This window comes from Eurosta solidaginis, unplaced genomic scaffold, assembly GCF_040869045.1.
Source record: "Eurosta solidaginis isolate ZX-2024a unplaced genomic scaffold, ASM4086904v1 ctg00001045.1, whole genome shotgun sequence".
In the NCBI taxonomy this organism is placed as follows: domain Eukaryota; kingdom Metazoa; phylum Arthropoda; class Insecta; order Diptera; family Tephritidae; genus Eurosta; species Eurosta solidaginis.
This window is the reverse complement of record NW_027136887.1, coordinates 71217-91532: the sequence shown is the minus strand read 5'-3', so window position 1 is coordinate 91532 and position 20316 is coordinate 71217.

Genomic DNA, 20316 nt, shown 5'->3' with positions numbered 1-20316 from the left:
AGAAGAAAATGAAAAAGTTCTGCAGGGCGAAATAAAAAACCCTTAAAATCTTGGCAGGTATTACATATATAAAGAAATTAGCGGTATCCAACAGATGACGTTCTGGGTCACCCTGGTCCACATTTTGGTCGATATTTGGAAAACGCCTTCACATATACAACTACCACCACTCCCTTTTAAAACTCTCATTAATACCTTTAATTTGATACCCATATCGTACAAACTCATTCTAGAGTCACCCCTGGTCCACCTTTATGGCGATATTTCGAAAAGGCGAAGACCTATAGAATAAAGCCCACTCCCTTTTAAAAATACTCATTAACACCTTTCATTTGATACCCATATCGTACAAACAAAATCTAGAGTCACCCCTGGTCCAGAAAGGCCTACTCCCTCTTAAAATACTCATTAACTCCTTTCGTTTGATACCCATATTGCACAAACGAATTCTAGAGTCACCCCTGGCCCACCTTTATGGCGATATCTCGAAACGGCGTCCACCTATGGAACTAAGGATTACTCCCTTTTAAAATACTCATTAACACCTTTTTTCACCTGGTCCATCTTTATGGCGATATCTCGAAAAGGCGTCCACCTATAGAACTAAGGCTCACTCCCTCTTAAAATACTCATTAACTCCTTTCGTTTGATACCCATATTGCACAAACGAATTCTAGAGTCACCCCTGGTCCACCTTTATCGCGATATCTCGAAAAGGGGTCCACCTATAGAACTAAGCCCCACGCCCTTTTAAAATAATCATTAACACCTTTCATTTGATACCCATATCATACAAACAAATTCTAAAGTCACCCCTGGTCCACCTTTATGGCGATATCTCGAAAAAGCGAACACCTATAAAACGAAGGCCCACTCCCTTTTAAAAATACTCATTAACACCTTTCATTTGATACCCATATCGTACAAACAAAGTCTAGAGTCACTCCTGGTCCACCTTTATTGCGATACCTCGAAAATGCGTCCACCTATAGAACTAAGGCCCACTCCCTTTTAAAATACTCATTAACTCCTTTCGTTTGATGCCCATATTGTGCAAACAAATTCTAGGGTCACCCCTGGTCCACCTTTATGGCGATATCTCGAAACGGCGTCCACCTATAGAACTAAGGCTCACTCCCTTTTAAAATACTCACTAACACCTTTCGTTTGATGCCCATATTGTGCAAACAAATTCTAGGGTCACCCCTGGTCCACTTTTATTGCGATACCTCGAAAATGCGTCCACCTATAGAACTAAGGCCCACTCCCTTTTAAAATACTCATTAACTCCTTTCGTTTGATACCCATATTGCACAAACGAATTCTAGAGTCACCCCTGGCCCACCTTTATGGCGATATCTCGAAACGGCGTCCACCTATAGAACTAAGGCTCACTCCCTTTTAAAATACTCACTAACACCTTTCGTTTGATGCCCATATTGTGCAAACAAATTCTAGGGTCACCCCTGGTCCACCTTTATGGCGATATCTCGAAACGTCGTCCACCTATAGAACTAAGGCTCACTCCCTTTTAAAATACTCACCAACACCTTTCATTTGATACCCATATCGTACAAACAAAGTCTAGAGTCACCCCTGGTCCACCTTTATTGCGATACCTCGAAAATGCGTCCACCTATAGAACTAAGGCCCACTCCCTTTTAAAATACTCATTAACTCCTTTCGTTTGATACCCATATTGCACAAACGAATTCTAGAGTCACCCCTGGCCCACCTTTATGGCGATATCTCGAAACGGCGTCCACCTATAGAACTAAGGCTCACTCCCTTTTAAAATACTCACTAACACCTTTCGTTTGATGCCCATATTGTGCAAACAAATTCACCCCTGGTCCACCTTTATGGCGATATCTCGAAACGGCGTCCACCTATGGAACTAAGGATTACTCCCTTTTAAAATGTTCATTAACACCTTTCATTTGATACCCATATCGTACAAACGCATTCTAGAGTCACCCCTGGTCCATCTTTACGGCGATATCTCGAAAAGGCGTCCATCTATAGAACTTAGGTCCACGCCCTTTTAAAATACTCATTAATACCTTTCATTTGATACCCATATCGTACAAACGCATTCTAGAGTCAACCCTGATCCACCTTTATGGCTATATCCCTAAATGGCGTCCACCTATAGAACTATGGCCCACTCCCTCATAAAATACTCTTTAATGCCTTTCATTTGATACACATGTCATACAAACACATTCCAGGGTTTCCCTCGGTTCATTTTCCTACATGGTTATTTTCCCTTATGTTGTCACCATAACTCTCAACTGAGTATGTAATGTTCGGTTACACCCGAACTTAACCTTCCTTACTTGTTAACTTTAACATTCACTTTAACTCTAAGTTTTCTTTAACTTTAACTTTAACTTTAACTTTAACTTTAGCTTTAACTTTAACTTTAACTTTAATTTTAGCTTTCACTTTAACTTTATTTTTAACTTTAACTTTTCTTTAACTTTAACTTTAACTTGAATTTTAACTTTAACTTTAACAACTTTAACTTTAATTTTAGCTTTAACTTTAACTTTAACTTTGGCTTTAACTTTAACTTTAACTTTAACTTTAACTTTAACTTTAACTTTAACTTCAACTTTAACTTTCACTTTAACTTTAACTTTATTTTTAACTTCAACTTTAACTTTAACTTTCACTTTAACTTTAACTTTCACTTTAACTTTATTTTTAACTTTAACTTTTCTTTAACTTTAACTTTAACTTGAACTTTAACTTTAACTTTAACTTTAACTTTAACTTTAGCTTTAACTTTAACTTTAACTTTAGCTTTAACTTTAACTTTAACTTTAACTTTAACTTTAAATTTAACTTTAACTTTAACTTTAACTTTCACTTTAACTTTAAGTTTATTTTTAACTTTAACATTCACTTTAACTTTAACTTTTCTTTAACTTTAACTTTAACTTTAAATTTAACTTTAACTTTAACAACTTTAACTTTAACTTTAACTTTAGCTTTAGCTTTAACTTTAACTTTCACTTTAACTTTAACTTTATTTTTAACTTTAACATTCACTTTAACTTTAACTTTTCTTTAACTTTAACTTTAACTTTAACTTTAACTTTAACTTTAACTTTAACTTTAACTTTAACTTTAACTTTAACTTTAACTTTAACTTTAGCTTTAACTTTAACTTTAACTTTAATTTTAGCTTTAATTTTAACTTTAAATTTAACTTTAACTTTAACTTTAACTTTCACTTTCACTTTAACTTTAACTTTAACTTTATTTTTAACTTTAACATTCACTTTAACTTCAACTTTTCTTTAACTTTAACTTTAACTTTAACTTGAACTTTAACTTTAACTTTAACTTTAGCTTTAACTTTAACTTTAACTTTAACTTTAACTTTAACTTTAACTTTAACTTTAACTTTAACTTCAACGTTAACTTTAACTTTAACTTTAACTTTAAATTTAACTTTAACTTTAACTTTAACTTTAACAACTTTAACTTTAACTTTAACTTTAGCTTTAACTATAACTTTAACTTTAACTTTGGCTTTAACTTTAACTTTAACTTTAACTTTAACTTTAACTTTAACTTTAACTTTAACTTTAACTTTAACTTTAACTTTAACTTTAACTTTAGCTTTAACTTTAACTTTAACTTTAACTTTAACTTTAACTTTAACTTTAGCTTTAACTTTAACTTTAACTTTAACTTTAACTTTAACTTTAACTTTAACTTTAACTTTAACTTTAACTTTAACTTAAATTTAACGTTAACTTTAACTTTAACTTTAACGTTAACTTTAATTTTAACTTTAACTTTAACTTTAACGTTAACTTTAACTTTAACTTTAACTTTAACGTTAACTTTAACTTTAACTTTAATTTTAACTTTAACTTTAACTTTAAATTTAAATTTAACTTTAACTTTAACAACTTTAACTTTAACTTTAGCTTTAACTTTAACTTTAACTTTGGCTTTAACTTTAACTTTAACTTTCACTTTAACTTTAACTTTATTTTTAACTTTAGCTTTAACTTTAACTTTCGCTTTAACTTTAACTTTAACTTTAACTTCAACTTTAACTTTAACTTTAACTTTATTTTTAACTTTAACTTTAACTTTCGCTTTAACTTTAACATTCACTTTAACTTTAACTTTAACTTTAATTTTAACTTTATTTTTAACTTTAACTTTAACTTTCGCTTTAACTTTAACTTTAACTTTAACTTTCACTTTAACTTTAACTTTATTTTTAACTTTAACTTTAACTTTAACTTTCGCTTTAACTTTAACTTTAACTTTTACTTTAACTTTGACTTTGACTTTAACTTTAACTTTCATTTTAACTTTAACTTTAACTTTCGCTTTAACTTTGTACATTCACTTTAACTTTAACTTTAACTTTAACTTTAACTTTAACTTTAACTTTAACTTTAACTTTAACTTTAACTTTAACTGTGACTTTAATTTTAACTTTAAATTTAACTTTAACTTTAACTTTAGCTTTAACTTTAACTTTAACTTTAACTTTAACTTTAACTTTAACTTTAACTTTAACTTTAACTTTAACTTTAACGTTAACTTTAACTTTAACTTTAACTTTAACAACTTTAACTTTAACGTTAACTTTAACTTTAACTTTAAATTTAACTTTAACTTTAACTTTAACTTTAACAACTTTAACTTTAACTTTAGCTTTAACTTTAACTTTAACTTTAACTTTAACTTTGGCTTTAACTTTAATTTTAACTTTAACTTTAACTTTAACTTTAACTTCAACTTTAACTTTAACTTTAACTTTCACTTTAACTTTAACTTAATTTTTAACTTTAACTTTAACTTTCGCTTTAACTTTGACTTTAACTTTAACTTTAACTTTAACTTCAACTTTAACTTTAACTTTAACTTTAACGTTAACTTTAACTTTAACTTTAACTTTAATTTTAACTTTAACTTTAACTTTAACTTTAAATTTAACTTTAACTTTAACTTTAACAACTTTAACTTTAACTTTAGCTTTAACTTTAACTTTAACTTTGGCTTTAATTTTAACTTTAACTTTAACTTTAACTTTAACTTTAACTTTAACTTTAACTTTAACTTTAACTTTAACTGTAACTCTAACTTTAACTTTAACTTTAACTTCAACTTTAACTTTAACTTTAACTTTCACTTTCACTTTAACTTTAACTTTATTTTTAACTTTAACTTTAACTTTAACTTTCGCTTTAACTTTAACTTTAACTTTAACTTTAACAACTTTAACTTTAACTTTAGCTTTAACTTTAACTTTAACTTTAACTTTAACTTTAACTTTAACTTTAACTTTCGCTTTAACTTTAACATTCACTTTAACTTTAACTTTAACTTTAATTTTAACTTAAACTTTGACTTTAACTTTAACTTTAACTTTAACTTTAACTTTAATTTTAACTTTAACTTTAAATTTAACTTTAACTTTAACTTTAACAACTTTAAATTTAACTTTAGCTTTAGCTTTAACTTTAACTTTAACTTTAACTTTAACTTTAACTTTAACTTTAACTTTAACTTTAACTTTAACTTTAACTTTAACTTTAACTTTAACTTCAACGTTAACTTTAACTTTAACTTTAACTTTAACTTTAACTTTAAATTTAACTTTAACTTTAACTTTAACTTTAACAACTTTAACTTTAACTTTAACTTTAGCTTTAACTTTAACTTTAACTTTAACTTTAACTTTAACTTTAACTTAACTTTAACTTTAACTTTAACTTTAACTTTAACTTTAACTTTAACTTTAACTTTAACTTCAACGTTAACTTTAACTTTAAGTTTAACTTTAACTTTAACTTTAACTTTAACTTTAACTTTAACTTTAACTTTATCTTTAACTTTAACTTTAACTTCAACTTTAACTTTAACTTTAACTTTCACTTTAACTTTAACTTAATTTTTAACTTTAACTTTAACTTTGGCTTTAACTTTAACTTTAACTTTAACTTTAATTTTAATTTTAACTTTAACTTTAACTTTAACTTTAACTTTAACTTTAACTTTAACTTTAACTTTAACTTTAACTTTAACTTTAACTTTAACTTTAACTTTAACTTTAACTTTAACTTTAACTTTAACTTTAACTTTAACTTTAACTTTAACTTTAACTTTAACTTTAACTTTAACTTCAACTTTAACTTTAATTTTAACTTTAACAACTTTAACTTTAACTTTAACTTTAGCTTTAACTTTAACTTTAACTTTAACTTTAACTTTAACTTTAACTTTAACTTTAACTTTAACTTTAACTTTAACTTTAACTTTAACTTTAACTTTAACTTTAACTTTAACTTTAACTTTAACTTTAACTTTAACTTTAACTTTAACTTTAACTTTAACTTCAACGTTAACTTTAACTTTAACTTTAACTTTAACTTTAACTTTAACTTTAACTTTAACTTTAACAACTTTAACTTTAACTTTAGCTTTAACTTTAACTTTAACTTTAACTTTAACTTTAACTTTAACTTTAACTTTAACTTTAACTTTAACTTTAACTTTAACTTTAACTTTAACTTTAACTTTAACTTTAACTTCAAGTTTAACTTTAACTTTAACTTTCACTTTAACTTTAACTTTAACTTAATTTTTAACTTTAACTTTAACTTTGGCTTTAACTTTAACTTTAACTTTAACTTTAACTTTAACTTTAACTTTAACTTTAACTTTAACTTTAACTTTAACTTTAACTTTAACTTTAACTTTAACTTTAACTTTAACTTTAACTTTAACTTTAACTTTAACTTTAACTTTAACTTTAACTTTAACTTTAACTTTAACTTTAACTTTAACTTTAACTTTAACTTTAACTTTAACTTTAACTTTAACTTTAACTTTAACTTTAACTTTAACTTTAACTTCAACGTTAACTTTAACTTTAATTTTAACTTTAACTTTAACTTTAACTTTAAATTTAACTTTAACTTTAACTTTAACAACTTTAACTTTAACTTTAGCTTTAACTTTAACTTTAACTTTAACTTTAACTTTAACTTCAACGTTAACTTTAACTTTAACTTTAACTTTAACTTTAACTTTAACTTTAACTTTAACTTTAACTTTAACTTTAACTTTAACTTTAACTTTAACTTTAACTTTAACTTTAACTTTAACTTCAACTTTAACTTTAACTTTAACTTTCACTTTAACTTTAACTTAATTTTTAACTTTAACTTTAACTTTGGCTTTAACTTTAACTTTAACTTTAACTTTGACTTTAACTTTAACTTTAACTTTAACTTTAACTTTAACTTTAACTTTAACTTTAACTTTAACTTTAACTTTAACTTTAACTTTAACTTTAACTTTAACTTTAACTTTAACTTTAACTTTAACTTTAACTTTAACTTTAACTTTAACTTTAACTTTAACTTTAACTTTAACTTTAACTTTAACTTTAACTTTAACTTTAACTTTAACTTTAACTTTAACTTTAACTTTAACTTTAACTTTAACTTTAACTTTAACTTTAACATTAACTTCAACTTTAACTTTAACTTTCACTTTAACTTTAACTTAATTTTTAACTTTAACTTTAACTTTCGCTTTAACTTTAACTTTAACTTCAACTTTAACTTTAATTTTAACTTTAACTTTAACTTTAACGTTAACTTTAACTTTAACTTTAATTTTAACTTTAACTTTAACTTTAACTTTAACTTTAATTTTAACTTTAACTTTAAATTTAACTTTAACTTTAACTTTAACAACTTTAACTTTAACTTTAGCTTTAACTTTAACTTTAACTTTGGCTTTAACTTTAACTTTAACTTTAACTTTAACTTTAACTTTAACTTTAACTTTAACTTTAACTTTCACTTTAACTTTAATTTTATTTTTAACTTTAGCTTTAACTTTAACTTTCGCTTTAACTTTAACTTTAACTTTAACTTTAACTTCAACTTTAACTTTAACTTTAACGTTAACTTTAACTTTAACTTTAACTTTAACGTTAACTTTAACTTTAATTTTAACTTTAACTTTAACTTTAACTTTAACTTTAACTTTCGCTTTAACTTTGTACATTCACTTTAACTTTAACTTTAACTTTAACTTTAACTTTAACTTTAACTTTAACTTTAACTTTAACTTTAACTTTAACTTTAACTTTAAATTTAACTGTGACTTTAATTTTAACTTTAAATTTAACTTTAACTTTAACTTTAGCTTTAACTTTAACTTTAACTTTAACTTTAACTTTAACTTTAACTTTAACTTTAACTTTAACTTTAACTTTAACTTTAACTTTAACTTTAACTTTAACTTTAACTTTAACTTTAACTTTAACGTTAACTTTAACTTTAACTTTAACTTTAACTTTAACTTTAACTTTAACTTCAACTTTAACTTTAACTTTAACAACTTTAACTTTAACTTTAACTTTAGCTTTAACTTTAACTTTAACTTTAACTTTAACTTTAACTTTAACTTTAACTTTAACTTTAACTTTAACTTTAACTTTAACTTTAACTTTAACTTTAACTTTAACTTTAACTTTAACTTTAACTTTAACTTTAACTTTAACTTTAACTTCAACTTTAACTTTAACTTTCACTTTCACTTTAACTTTAACTTAATTTTTAACTTTAACTTTGGCTTTAACTTTAACTTTAACTTTAACTTTAACTTTAACTTTAACTTTAACGTTAACTTTAACTTTAACTTTAACTTTAACTTTAACTTTAACTTTAAATTTAGCTTTAACTTTAACTTTAACTTTAACTTTAACGTTAACTTTAACTTTAACTTTAACTTTAACTTTAACTTTAACTTTAACTTTAACTTTAACTTTAACTTCAACGTTAACTTTAACTTTAACTTTAACTTTAACTTTAACTTTAAATTTAACTTTAACTTTAACTTTAACTCTAACTTTAACAACTTTAAATTTAACTTTAACTTTAGCTTTAACTTTAACTTTAACTTTAACTTTAACTTTAACTTTAACTTTAACTTTAACTTTAACTTTAACTTTAACTTTAACTTCAACTTTAACTTTAATTTTAACTTTAACAACTTTAACTTTAACTTTAACTTTAACTTCAACGTTAACTTTAACTTTAACTTTAACTTTAACTTTAACTTTAACTTTAACTTTAACTTTAATTTTAATTTTAACTTTAACTTTAACTTTAACTTTAACTTTAACTTTAACTTTAACTTTAACTTTAACTTTAACTTTAACTTTAACTTTAACTTTAACTTTAACTTTAACTTTAACTTTAACTTTAACTTTAACTTTAACTTTAACTTTAACTTTAACTTTAACTTTAACTTTAACTTTAACTTTAACTTTAACTTTAACTTTAACTTCAACTTTAACTTTAATTTTAACTTTAACAACTTTAACTTTAACTTTAACTTTAGCTTTAACTTTAACTTTAACTTTAACTTTAACTTTAACTTTAACTTTAACTTTAACTTTAACTTTAACTTTAACTTTAACTTTAACTTTAACTTTAACTTTAACTTTAACTTTAACTTTAGCTTTAACTTTAACTTCAACGTTAACTTTAACTTTAACTTTAACTTTAACTTTAACTTTAACTTTAACTTTAACTTTAACAACTTTAACTTTAACTTTAACTTTAGCTTTAACTTTAACTTTAACTTTAACTTTAACTTTAACTTTAACTTTAACTTTAACTTTAACTTTAACTTTAACTTCAAGTTTAACTTTAACTTTAACTTTCACTTTAACTTTAACTTTAACTTAATTTTTAACTTTAACTTTAACTTTGGCTTTAACTTTAACTTTAACTTTAACTTTAACTTTAACTTTAACTTTAACTTTAACTTTAACTTTAACTTTAACTTTAACTTTAACTTTAACTTTAACTTTAACTTTAACTTTAACTTTAACTTTAACTTTAACTTTAACTTTAACTTTAACTTTAACTTTAACTTTAACTTTAACTTTAACTTTAACTTTAACTTTAACTTTAACTTTAACTTTAACTTTAACTTTAAGTTTAACTTTAACTTTAACTTTAACTTTAACTTTAACTTTAACTTTAACTTCAACGTTAACTTTAACTTTAATTTTAACTTTAACTTTAACTTTAAATTTAACTTTAACTTTAACTTTAACTTTAACAACTTTAACTTTAACTTTAGCTTTAACTTTAACTTTAACTTTAACTTTAACTTTAACTTTAACTTTAACTTCAACGTTAACTTTAACTTTAACTTTAACTTTAACTTTAACTTTAACTTTAACTTTAACTTTAACTTTAACTTTAACTTTAACTTTAACTTTAACTTTAACTTTAACTTTAACTTTAACTTTAACTTTAACTTTAACTTTAACTTTAACTTTAACTTTAACTTCAACTTTAACTTTAACTTTAACTTTCACTTTAACTTTAACTTAATTTTTAACTTTAACTTTAACTTTGGCTTTAACTTTAACTTTAACTTTAACTTTGACTTTAACTTTAACTTTAACTTTAACTTTAACTTTAACTTTAACTTTAACTTTAACTTTAACTTTAACTTTAACTTTAACTTTAACTTTAACTTTAACTTTAACTTTAACTTTAACTTTAACTTTAACTTTAACTTTAACTTTAACTTTAACTTTAACTTTAACTTTAACTTTAACTTTAACATTAACTTCAACTTTAACTTTAACTTTCACTTTAACTTTAACTTAATTTTTAACTTTAACTTTAACTTTCGCTTTAACTTTAACTTTAACTTCAACTTTAACTTTAATTTTAACTTTAACTTTAACTTTAACGTTAACTTTAACTTTAACTTTAATTTTAACTTTAACTTTAACTTTAACTTTAACTTTAATTTTAACTTTAACTTTAAATTTAACTTTAACTTTAACTTTAACTTTAACAACTTTAACTTTAACTTTAGCTTTAACTTTAACTTTAACTTTAACTTTGGCTTTAACTTTAACTTTAACTTTAACTTTAACTTTAACTTTAACTTTAACTTTAACTTTAACTTTCACTTTAACTTTAATTTTATTTTTAACTTTAGCTTTAACTTTAACTTTCGCTTTAACTTTAACTTTAACTTTAACTTTAACTTCAACTTTAACTTTAACGTTAACTTTAACTTTAATTTTAACTTTAACTTTAACTTTAACTTTCGCTTTAACTTTGTACATTCACTTTAACGTTAACTTTAACTTTAACTTTAACTTTAACTTTAACTTTAAATTTAACTTTAACTTTAACTTTAACTCTAACTTTAACAACTTTAACTTTAACTTTAACTTTAGCTTTAACTTTAACTTTAACTTTAACTTTAACTTTAACTTTCCCGCGGGGGTATCGGTCCCCTACCGGGCGCCTCCTCAGGTGGTGGATAGAGGAACGCTTCCCACAAGACGGGAGGTACTGAGTGAATTAAGTACTCAGGGCGAACCAAAACGAGCAATCCAGTGGAAAAATGGGAATGTGTTGCTCTAAGGGCAACACATCCCAAAGTTCCGGTGGAAGGGCGATAGGATGCCGCCCTAAAATACCCCATCAAGCATCCACAGGATCGAGACCAGTAAGATCCTGTTGACCAAAACTGGAAATATGATTATGAACTGATTGCTACGGGCTGGCGATGACGATAGGCTACTACCTTAATAAGCAAGGGTGACACCTTGCCGAAACGGCTGGTAGGTTAATATCGGCATCGTCTCCGTCTCGTTAAAACCTTGGCAGGTCTTCAAGTACGTTCGAAGCACGTCGCCATTAAGTTGGTGGTGCAGGCTCAGTTGAGACGACTCCTGACTAACGCTGTATTCTGGCTCTGAACACAGACTCCCATAAGGACCTGTGTCAACCCACGCGTGGCCTCCCTGCTTCTGCAAAGATAACCACGGGAATTGAAGACGGCGACTGCACATCGTGCGGAGATAGCGGCTTGAAGCGGAGACCCAATAGAACAAATGAGCAACAAAATAAAAACAACAAAGGAAGATAAAAGTAGAGAAAGCGAGAAAGAAAGGGGCGATGAAGCGGTGTTCAAGAAGAGCACTAAACTGCTGAGATCGCCGGTTTTAACAACCCCCGCTAAAGCGACCTTGTCGGTAATGCCCACACAAGGCACCGAATCGGCGGAAAAGACAAAGGCAGCGAAAGCACAGCTGCGCAATAACCCCAGCCAGTCAACACCTGCTACTGCAAGGGAAAAAGCGTCGGTCAGCTCACCCAATGTCGTTGCACAGCGCACTGTTGGGAAGGAGAAACGTGAGACTCCGCCAAGAGGCTCACTCTCATACACAAGCCTCGAAGGGAAGAGCCAAGACGAACTGCTGGAGTACGCGGTATCAGTGCTGCGCGAGATGCAGGAAACCGCTCTCAAGCAGAAGACCGTGTCCAAGGACATAAAAACCGGTATGGCTCTTCTCGAGGAAGCGTTAAGCTGCATGGGATCGTTAAGGGCCCAAAAGGTAGATGAGAGCAGAGAATCGGGCCGAAAAAGCAAGAGGGCACGAACGAGCTCAGATTCCCACTCGGAGGACTTGGAAGCCAAAAAGAAACGAGATGAAAGAACAAATACGCTTTCACAAGGTGAGTCTTGGTCCAAGGTAGCGCGCCGGAGGCTGAAACAGCGGGCCCAGCCAGCCAAGCAGGCAACCCCCGTCCAAACTCCTAAAGCTCAAAAACGGGCGAGAAAGAGGAGACAAGCAGCAACTTTTGTGGTAAAACCTGTGGAAGGCAAAAGCTATGCCCAGGTACTAGGGGCCATACGCGGCAAGCTCCGCCCTAATGACACAGGTACGGTGGTACGGTCAGTACGAAAAACCAAATCTGGTAACGTACTGATTGAAACGGCGCGCTGCAGTGACCAGACGGCCTTCAGAGCAGCTATAGGTAGTGCAGTAGGAGAGGTCGGTGAAGCACAACAGCTCTCCAAGCGGATGAAGTTGGAAGTACTTGGCATGGACTGTCTCACAACTGAAACAGAAATCCAAGACGCAATAAGGAGGGAGGTCGGGAAAGAAGAAATCACTAGACCTCTCCGTGTCTCTGTGTTCGCAGCAAACCAAAGAGAACAGAAAATGGCGGTCGTCGAAGTGGACGAGAATATTGGCAACGCCCTACTCAAAAAAGGTAAAATTCCGATCGGATGGATACAGTGCCGAATCAGACAGCGAGCAGAAGTACAACGCTGCTTTAGGTGCTGCTTTAACTTTAATTCAACTTTAACTTTAACAACTTTAACTTTAACTTTAACTTTAGCTTTAACTTTAACTTTAACTTTAACTTTAACTTTAACTTTAACTTTAACTTTAACTTTAACTTTAACTTTAACTTTAACTTTAACTTTAACTTTAACTTTAACTTTAACTTTAACTTTAACTTTAACTTTAACTTTAACTTCAACTTTAACTTTAACTTTCACTTTCACTTTAACTTTAACTTAATTTTTAACTTTAACTTTAACTTTGGCTTTAACTTTAACTTTAACTTTAACTTTAACTTTAACTTTAACGTTAACTTTAACTTTAACTTTAACTTTAACTTTAACTTTAACTTTAACTTTAGCTTTAACTTTAACTTTAACTTTAACTTTAACGTTAACTTTAACTTTAACTTTAACTTTAACTTTAACTTCAACTTTAACTTTAACTTTAACTTTAACAACTTTAACTTTAACTTTAACTTTAGCTTTAACTTTAACTTTAACTTTAACTTTAACTTTAACTTTAACTTTAACTTTAACTTTAACTTTAACTTTAACTTTAACTTTAACTTTAACTTTAACTTTAACTTCAACGTTAACTTTAACTTTAACTTTAACTTTAACTTTAACTTTAACTTTAACTTTAACTTTAACTTTAACTTTAACTTTAACTTTAACTTTAACTTTAACTTTAACTTTAACTTTAACTTTAACTTTAACTTTAACAACTTTAACTTTAACTTTAACTTTAGCTTTAACTTTAACTTTAACTTTAACTTTAACTTCAACGTTAACTTTAACTTTAACTTTAACTTTAACTTTAACTTTAACTTCAAGTTTAACTTTAACTTTAACTTTCACTTTAACTTTAACTTTAACTTAATTTTTAACTTTAACTTTAACTTTGGCTTTAACTTTAACTTTAACTTTAACTTTAACTTTAACTTTAACTTTAACTTTAACTTTAACTTTAACTTTAACTTTAACTTTAACTTTAACTTTAACTTTAACTTTAACTTTAACTTTAACTTTAACTTTAACTTTAACTTTAACTTTAACTTTAACTTTAACTTTAACTTTAACTTTAACTTTAACTTCAACGTTAACTTTAACTTTAATTTTAACTTTAACTTTAACTTTAAATTTAACTTTAACTTTAACTTTAACAACTTTAACTTTAACTTTAGCTTTAACTTTAACTTTAACTTTAACTTTAACTTTAACTTTAACTTCAACGTTAACTTTAACTTTAACTTTAACTTTAACTTTAACTTTAACTTTAACTTTAACTTTAACTTTAACTTTAACTTTAACTTTAACTTTAACTTTAACTTTAACTTTAACTTTAACTTTAACTTTAACTTTAACTTTAACTTTAACTTTAACTTTAACTTTAACTTCAACTTTAACTTTAACTTTAACTTTCACTTTAACTTTAACTTAATTTTTAACTTTAACTTTAACTTTGGCTTTAACTTTAACTTTAACTTTAACTTTAACTTTAACTTTAACTTTAACTTTAACTTTAACTTTAACTTTAACTTTAACATTAACTTCAACTTTAACTTTAACTTTAACTTTCACTTTAACTTTAACTTAATTTTTAACTTTAACTTTAACTTTCGCTTTAACTTTAACTTTAACTTCAACTTTAACTTTAACTTTAACTTTAACTTTAACTTTAACTTTAACTTTAACGTTAACTTTAACTTTAACTTTAATTTTAACTTTCACTTTAACTTTAACTTTAACTTTAATTTTAACTTTAACTTTAAATTTAACTTTAACTTTAACAACTTTAACTTTAGCTTTAACTTTAACTTTAACTTTGGCTTTAACTTTAACTTTAACTTTAACTTTAACTTTAACTTTAACTTTCACTTTAACTTTAATTTTATTTTTAACTTTAGCTTTAACTTTAACTTTCGCTTTAACTTTAACTTTAACTTTAACTTTAACTTCAACTTTAACTTTAACGTTAACTTTAACTTTAACTTTAACTTTAACTTTAACTTTAACGTTAACTTTAACTTTAACTTTAACGTTAACTTTAACTTTAACTTTAACTTTAACTTTAATTTTAACTTTAACTTTAAATTTAACTTTAACTTTAACAACTTTAACTTTAGCTTTAACTTTAACTTTGGCTTTAACTTTAACTTTAACTTTAACTTTAACTTTAACTTTAACTTTAACTTTAACTTTAACTTTAACTTTAACTTTAACTTTAACTTTAACTTTAACTTTAACTTTAACTTTAACTTTAACTTTAACTTTAACTTTAACTTTCACTTTAACTTTAACTTTATTTTTAACTTTAGCTTTAACTTTAACTTTCGCTTTAACTTTAACTTTAACTTTAACTTTAACTTTAACTTTAACTTTAACTTTAAATTCAACTTTAACTTTAACTTTAACTTTATTTTTAACTTTAACTTTAACTTTCGCTTTAACTTTAACATTCACTTTAACTTTAACTTTAACTTTAACTTTAACTTTATTTTTAACTTTAACTTTAACTTTCGCTTTAACTTTAACTTTAACTTTCACTTTAACTTTAACTTTATTTTTAACTTTAACTTTAACTTTAACTTTCGCTTTAACTTTAACTTTAACTTTTACTTTAACTTTGACTTTGACTTTAACTTTAACTTTCATTTTAACTTTAACTTTAACTTTCGCTTTAACTTTGTACATTCACTTTAACTTTAACTTTAACTTTAACTTTAACTTTAACTTTAACTTTAACTTTACCTTTAACTTTAACTTTAACTTTAACTTTAACTTTAACTTCAACTTTAACTTTAACTTTAACTTTGGCTTTAACTTTAACTTTAACTTTAACTTTAACTTTAACTTTAACTTTAACTTTAACTTTAACTTTAACTTTAACTTTAACTTTAACTTTAACTTTAACTTCAACTTTAACTTTAACTTTAACTTTCACTTTAACTTTAACTTAATTTTTAACTTTAACTTTAACTTTCGCTTTAACTTTAACTTTAACTTTAACTTTAACTTTAACTTTAACTTTAACTTCAACTTTAACTTTAACTTTAACTTTAACTTTAACTTTAACTTTAACTTTAAAGTTAACTTTAACTTTAACTTTAATTTTAACTTTAACTTTAACTTTAAATTTAACTTTAACTTTAACAACTTTAACTTTAACTTTAGCTTTAACTTTAACTTTAACTTTGGCTTTAACTTTAACTTTAACTTTAACTTTAACTTTAACTTTAACTTTAACTTCAACTTTAACTTTAACTTTCACTTTAACTTTAACTTTAGCTTTAACTTTAACTTTCGCTTTAACTTTAACTTTAACTTTAACAACTTTAACTTTAGCTTTAACTTTAACTTTAACTTTAACTTTGGCTTTAACTTTAACTTTAACTTTAACTTTAACTTTAACTTTAACTTTAACTTTAACTTTAACTTCAACTTTAACTGTAACTTTCACTTTAACTTTAACTTTATTTTTAACTTCAACTTTAACTTTCACTTTAACTTTAACTTTAATTTTAACTTTAACTTTAACTTTAACTTTAACTTTAACTTTAACTTTAACTTTAACTTTAACTTTAACTTTAACTTTAACTTTAACTTTAACTTTAACTTTAACCTTAACTTTAACTTTAACTTTCTTTTTAACTTTATCTTTATTTTTAACTTTAACTTTAACTTTCGCTTTAACTTTAACATTCACTTTAACTTTAACTTTAACTTTAACTTTAGCTTTAACTTTAACTTTAATTTTAACTTTAACTTTAGCTTTAACTTTAACTTTAACTTTAACTTTAACTTTAACTTTAACTTTAACTTTAACTTTAACTTTAACTTTAACTTTAACTTTAAATTTAACTTTAACTTTAACTTTCACTTTAACTTTAACATTCACTTTAACTTTAACTTTTCTTTAACTTTAAATTTAACTTTAAATTTAACTTTAACTTTAACTTTAACAACTTTAACTTTAACTTTAGCTTTAACTTTAACTTTAACTTTAACTTTAACTTTAACTTTATTTTTAACTTTAACATTCACTTTAACTCTAAGTTTTCTTTAACTTTAACTTTAACTCGAACTTTAACTTTAACTTTAACTTTAACTTTAGCTTTAACTTTAACTTTAACTTTAATTTTAGCTTTCACTTTTACTTTATTTTTAACTTTAACTTTTCTTTAATTTTAACTTTAACGTGAACTGTAACTTTAACTTTAACAACTTTAACTTTAATTTTAGCTTTAACTTTAACTTTAACTTTGGCTTTAACTTTAACTTTAACTTTAACTTTAACTTCAACTTTAACTTTCACTTTAACTTTAACTTTATTTTTAACTTCAACTTTAACTTTCACTTTAACTTTAACTTTAACTTTCGCTTTAACTTTATTTTTAACTTTAACTTTTCTTTAACTTTAACTTTAACTTTAACTTTAACTTTAACTTTAACTTTAACTTTAACTTTAACTTTAACTTTAGCTTTAACTTTAACTTTAACTTTAACTTTAACTTTAACTTTAACTTTAACTTTAACTTTAACTTTAGCTTTAACTTTAACTTTAACTTTAACTTTAAATTTAACTTTAACTTTAACTTTAACTTTAACTTTATTTTTAACTTTAACATTCACTTTAACTTTAACTTTTCTTTAACTTTAACTTTAACTTTAAATTTAACTTTAACTTTAACAAATTTAACTTTAACTTTAACTTTAACTTTAACTTTAGCTTTAACTTTAACTTTCACTTTAACTTTAACTTTAACTTTATTTTTAACTTTAACATTCACTTTAACTTTAACTTTTCTTTAACTTTAACTTTAACTTTAACTTTAACTTTAGCTTTAACTTTAACTTTAACTTTAACTTTAATTTTAGCTTTAACTTTAACTTTAACTTTAAATTTAACTTTAACTTTAACTTTAACTTTAACTTTAACTTTAACTTTAACTTTAACTTTAACTTTCACTTTAACTTTAACTTTATTTTTAACTTTAACATTCACTTTAACTTTAACTTTTCTTTAACTTTAACTTTAACTTTAACTTTAACTTGAACTTTAACTTTAACTTTAACTTTAACTTTAACTTTAGCTTTAACTTTAACTTTAACTTTAACTTTAACTTTAGCTTTAACTTTAACTTTAATTTTAACTTTAACTTTAACTTTAACCTTAGCTTTAAATTTAACTTTAACTTTAACTTTCACTTTCACTTTCACTTTAACTTTATTTTTAACTTTAACTTTAACTTTCGCTTTAACTTTAACATTCACTTTAACTTTAACTTTAACTTTAATTTTAACTTTAACTTTAACTTTAACTTTAACTTTAACTTTAATTTTAACTTTAACTTTAACTTTAAATTTAACTTTCACTTTAACTTTAACAACTTTAACTTTAACTTTAACTTTAGCTTTAACTTTAACTTTAACTTTAACTTTAACTTCAACGTTAACTTTAACTTTAACTTTAACTTTAAATTTAACTTTAACTTTAACTTTAACTTTAACAACTTTAACTTTAACTTTAGCTTTAACTATAACTTTAACTTTGGCTTTAACTTTAACTTTAACTTTAACTTTAACTTTAATTTTAACTTTAACTTTAACTTTAACTTTAACTTTAACTTTAACTTTAACTTTAACTTTAACTTTAACTTTAACTTTAACTTTAACTTTAACTTTAACTTTAACTTCAACTTTAACTTTCACTTTAACTTTAACTTTAACTTTAACTTTAACCTTAACACCTTTAACTTTAACTTTAACTTTAGCTTTAACTATAACTTTAACTTTAACTTTGGCTTTAACTTTAACTTTAACTTTAACTTCAACTTTAACTTTAACTTTAACTTTCACTTTAACTTTAACTTTATTTTTAACTTTAACTTTAACTTTCGCTTTAACTTTAACATTCACTTTAACTTTAACTTTAACTTTAATTTAACTTTAACTTTAACTTTAACTTTATCTTTAACTTTAACTTTAACGTTAACATTAACTTTAACTTTAACAACTTTAACTTTAACTTTAGCTGTAACTTTAACTTTAACTTTAACTTTAAAGTTAACTTTAACTTTAACTTTAACTTTAAATTTAACTTTAATTTTAACTTTAACTTTAACAACTTTAACTCTAACTTTAACTTTAACTTTAACTTTAAAATTAACTTTAATTTTAACTTTAAATTTAACTTTAACTTTAACTTTCACTTTAACTTTAACTTTAACTTTAACTTTAACTTTAACTTTATCTTTAACTTTAACTTTAACTTTAACGTTAAATTTAACTTTAACAACTTTAACTTTAAATTTAGCTGTAACTTTAACTTTAACTTTAAAATTAACTTTAACTTTAACTTTAAATTTAACTTTAATTTTAACTTTAACTTTAACAACTTTAACTTTAACTTTAACTTTAAAATTAACTTTAATTTTAACTTTAACTTAAACTTTAACTTCAACTTTAACTTTAAATTTCACTTTAACTTTAACTTTATTTTTAACTTTAGCTTTAACTTTAACTTTCGCTTTAACTTTAACTTTAACTTTAACTTTAACAACTTTAACTTTAGCTTTAACTTTAACTTTAACTTTTGCTTTAACTTTAACTTTAACTTTAACTTTAACTTTAACTTTAACTTTAACTTTAACTTCAACTTTAACTGTAACTTTCACTTTAACTTTAACTTTATTTTTAACTTCAACTTTAACTTTCACTTTAACTTTAACTTTAATTTTAACTTTAACTTTAACTTTAACTTTAACTTTAACTTTAACTTTAACTTTAACTTTAACTTTAACTTTAACTTTAACTTTAACTTTAACTTTGTACATTCACTTTAACTTTAACTTTAACTTTAACTTTAACTTTAACTTTATCTTTAACTTTAACTTTAACTTTAACTTTAACTTTAACTTTAACTTTAACTTTAACTTTAACTTTAACCTTAACTTTAACTTTAACTTTAACTTTAACTTTAACTTTAACTTTAACTTTAACTTTAACTTTAACTTTAACTTTAACTTTAACTTTAACTTTAACTTTAACTTTAACTTTAACTTTAACTGTGACTTTAATTTTAACTTTAAATTTAACTTTAACTTTAACTTTAGCTTTAACTTTAACTTTAAC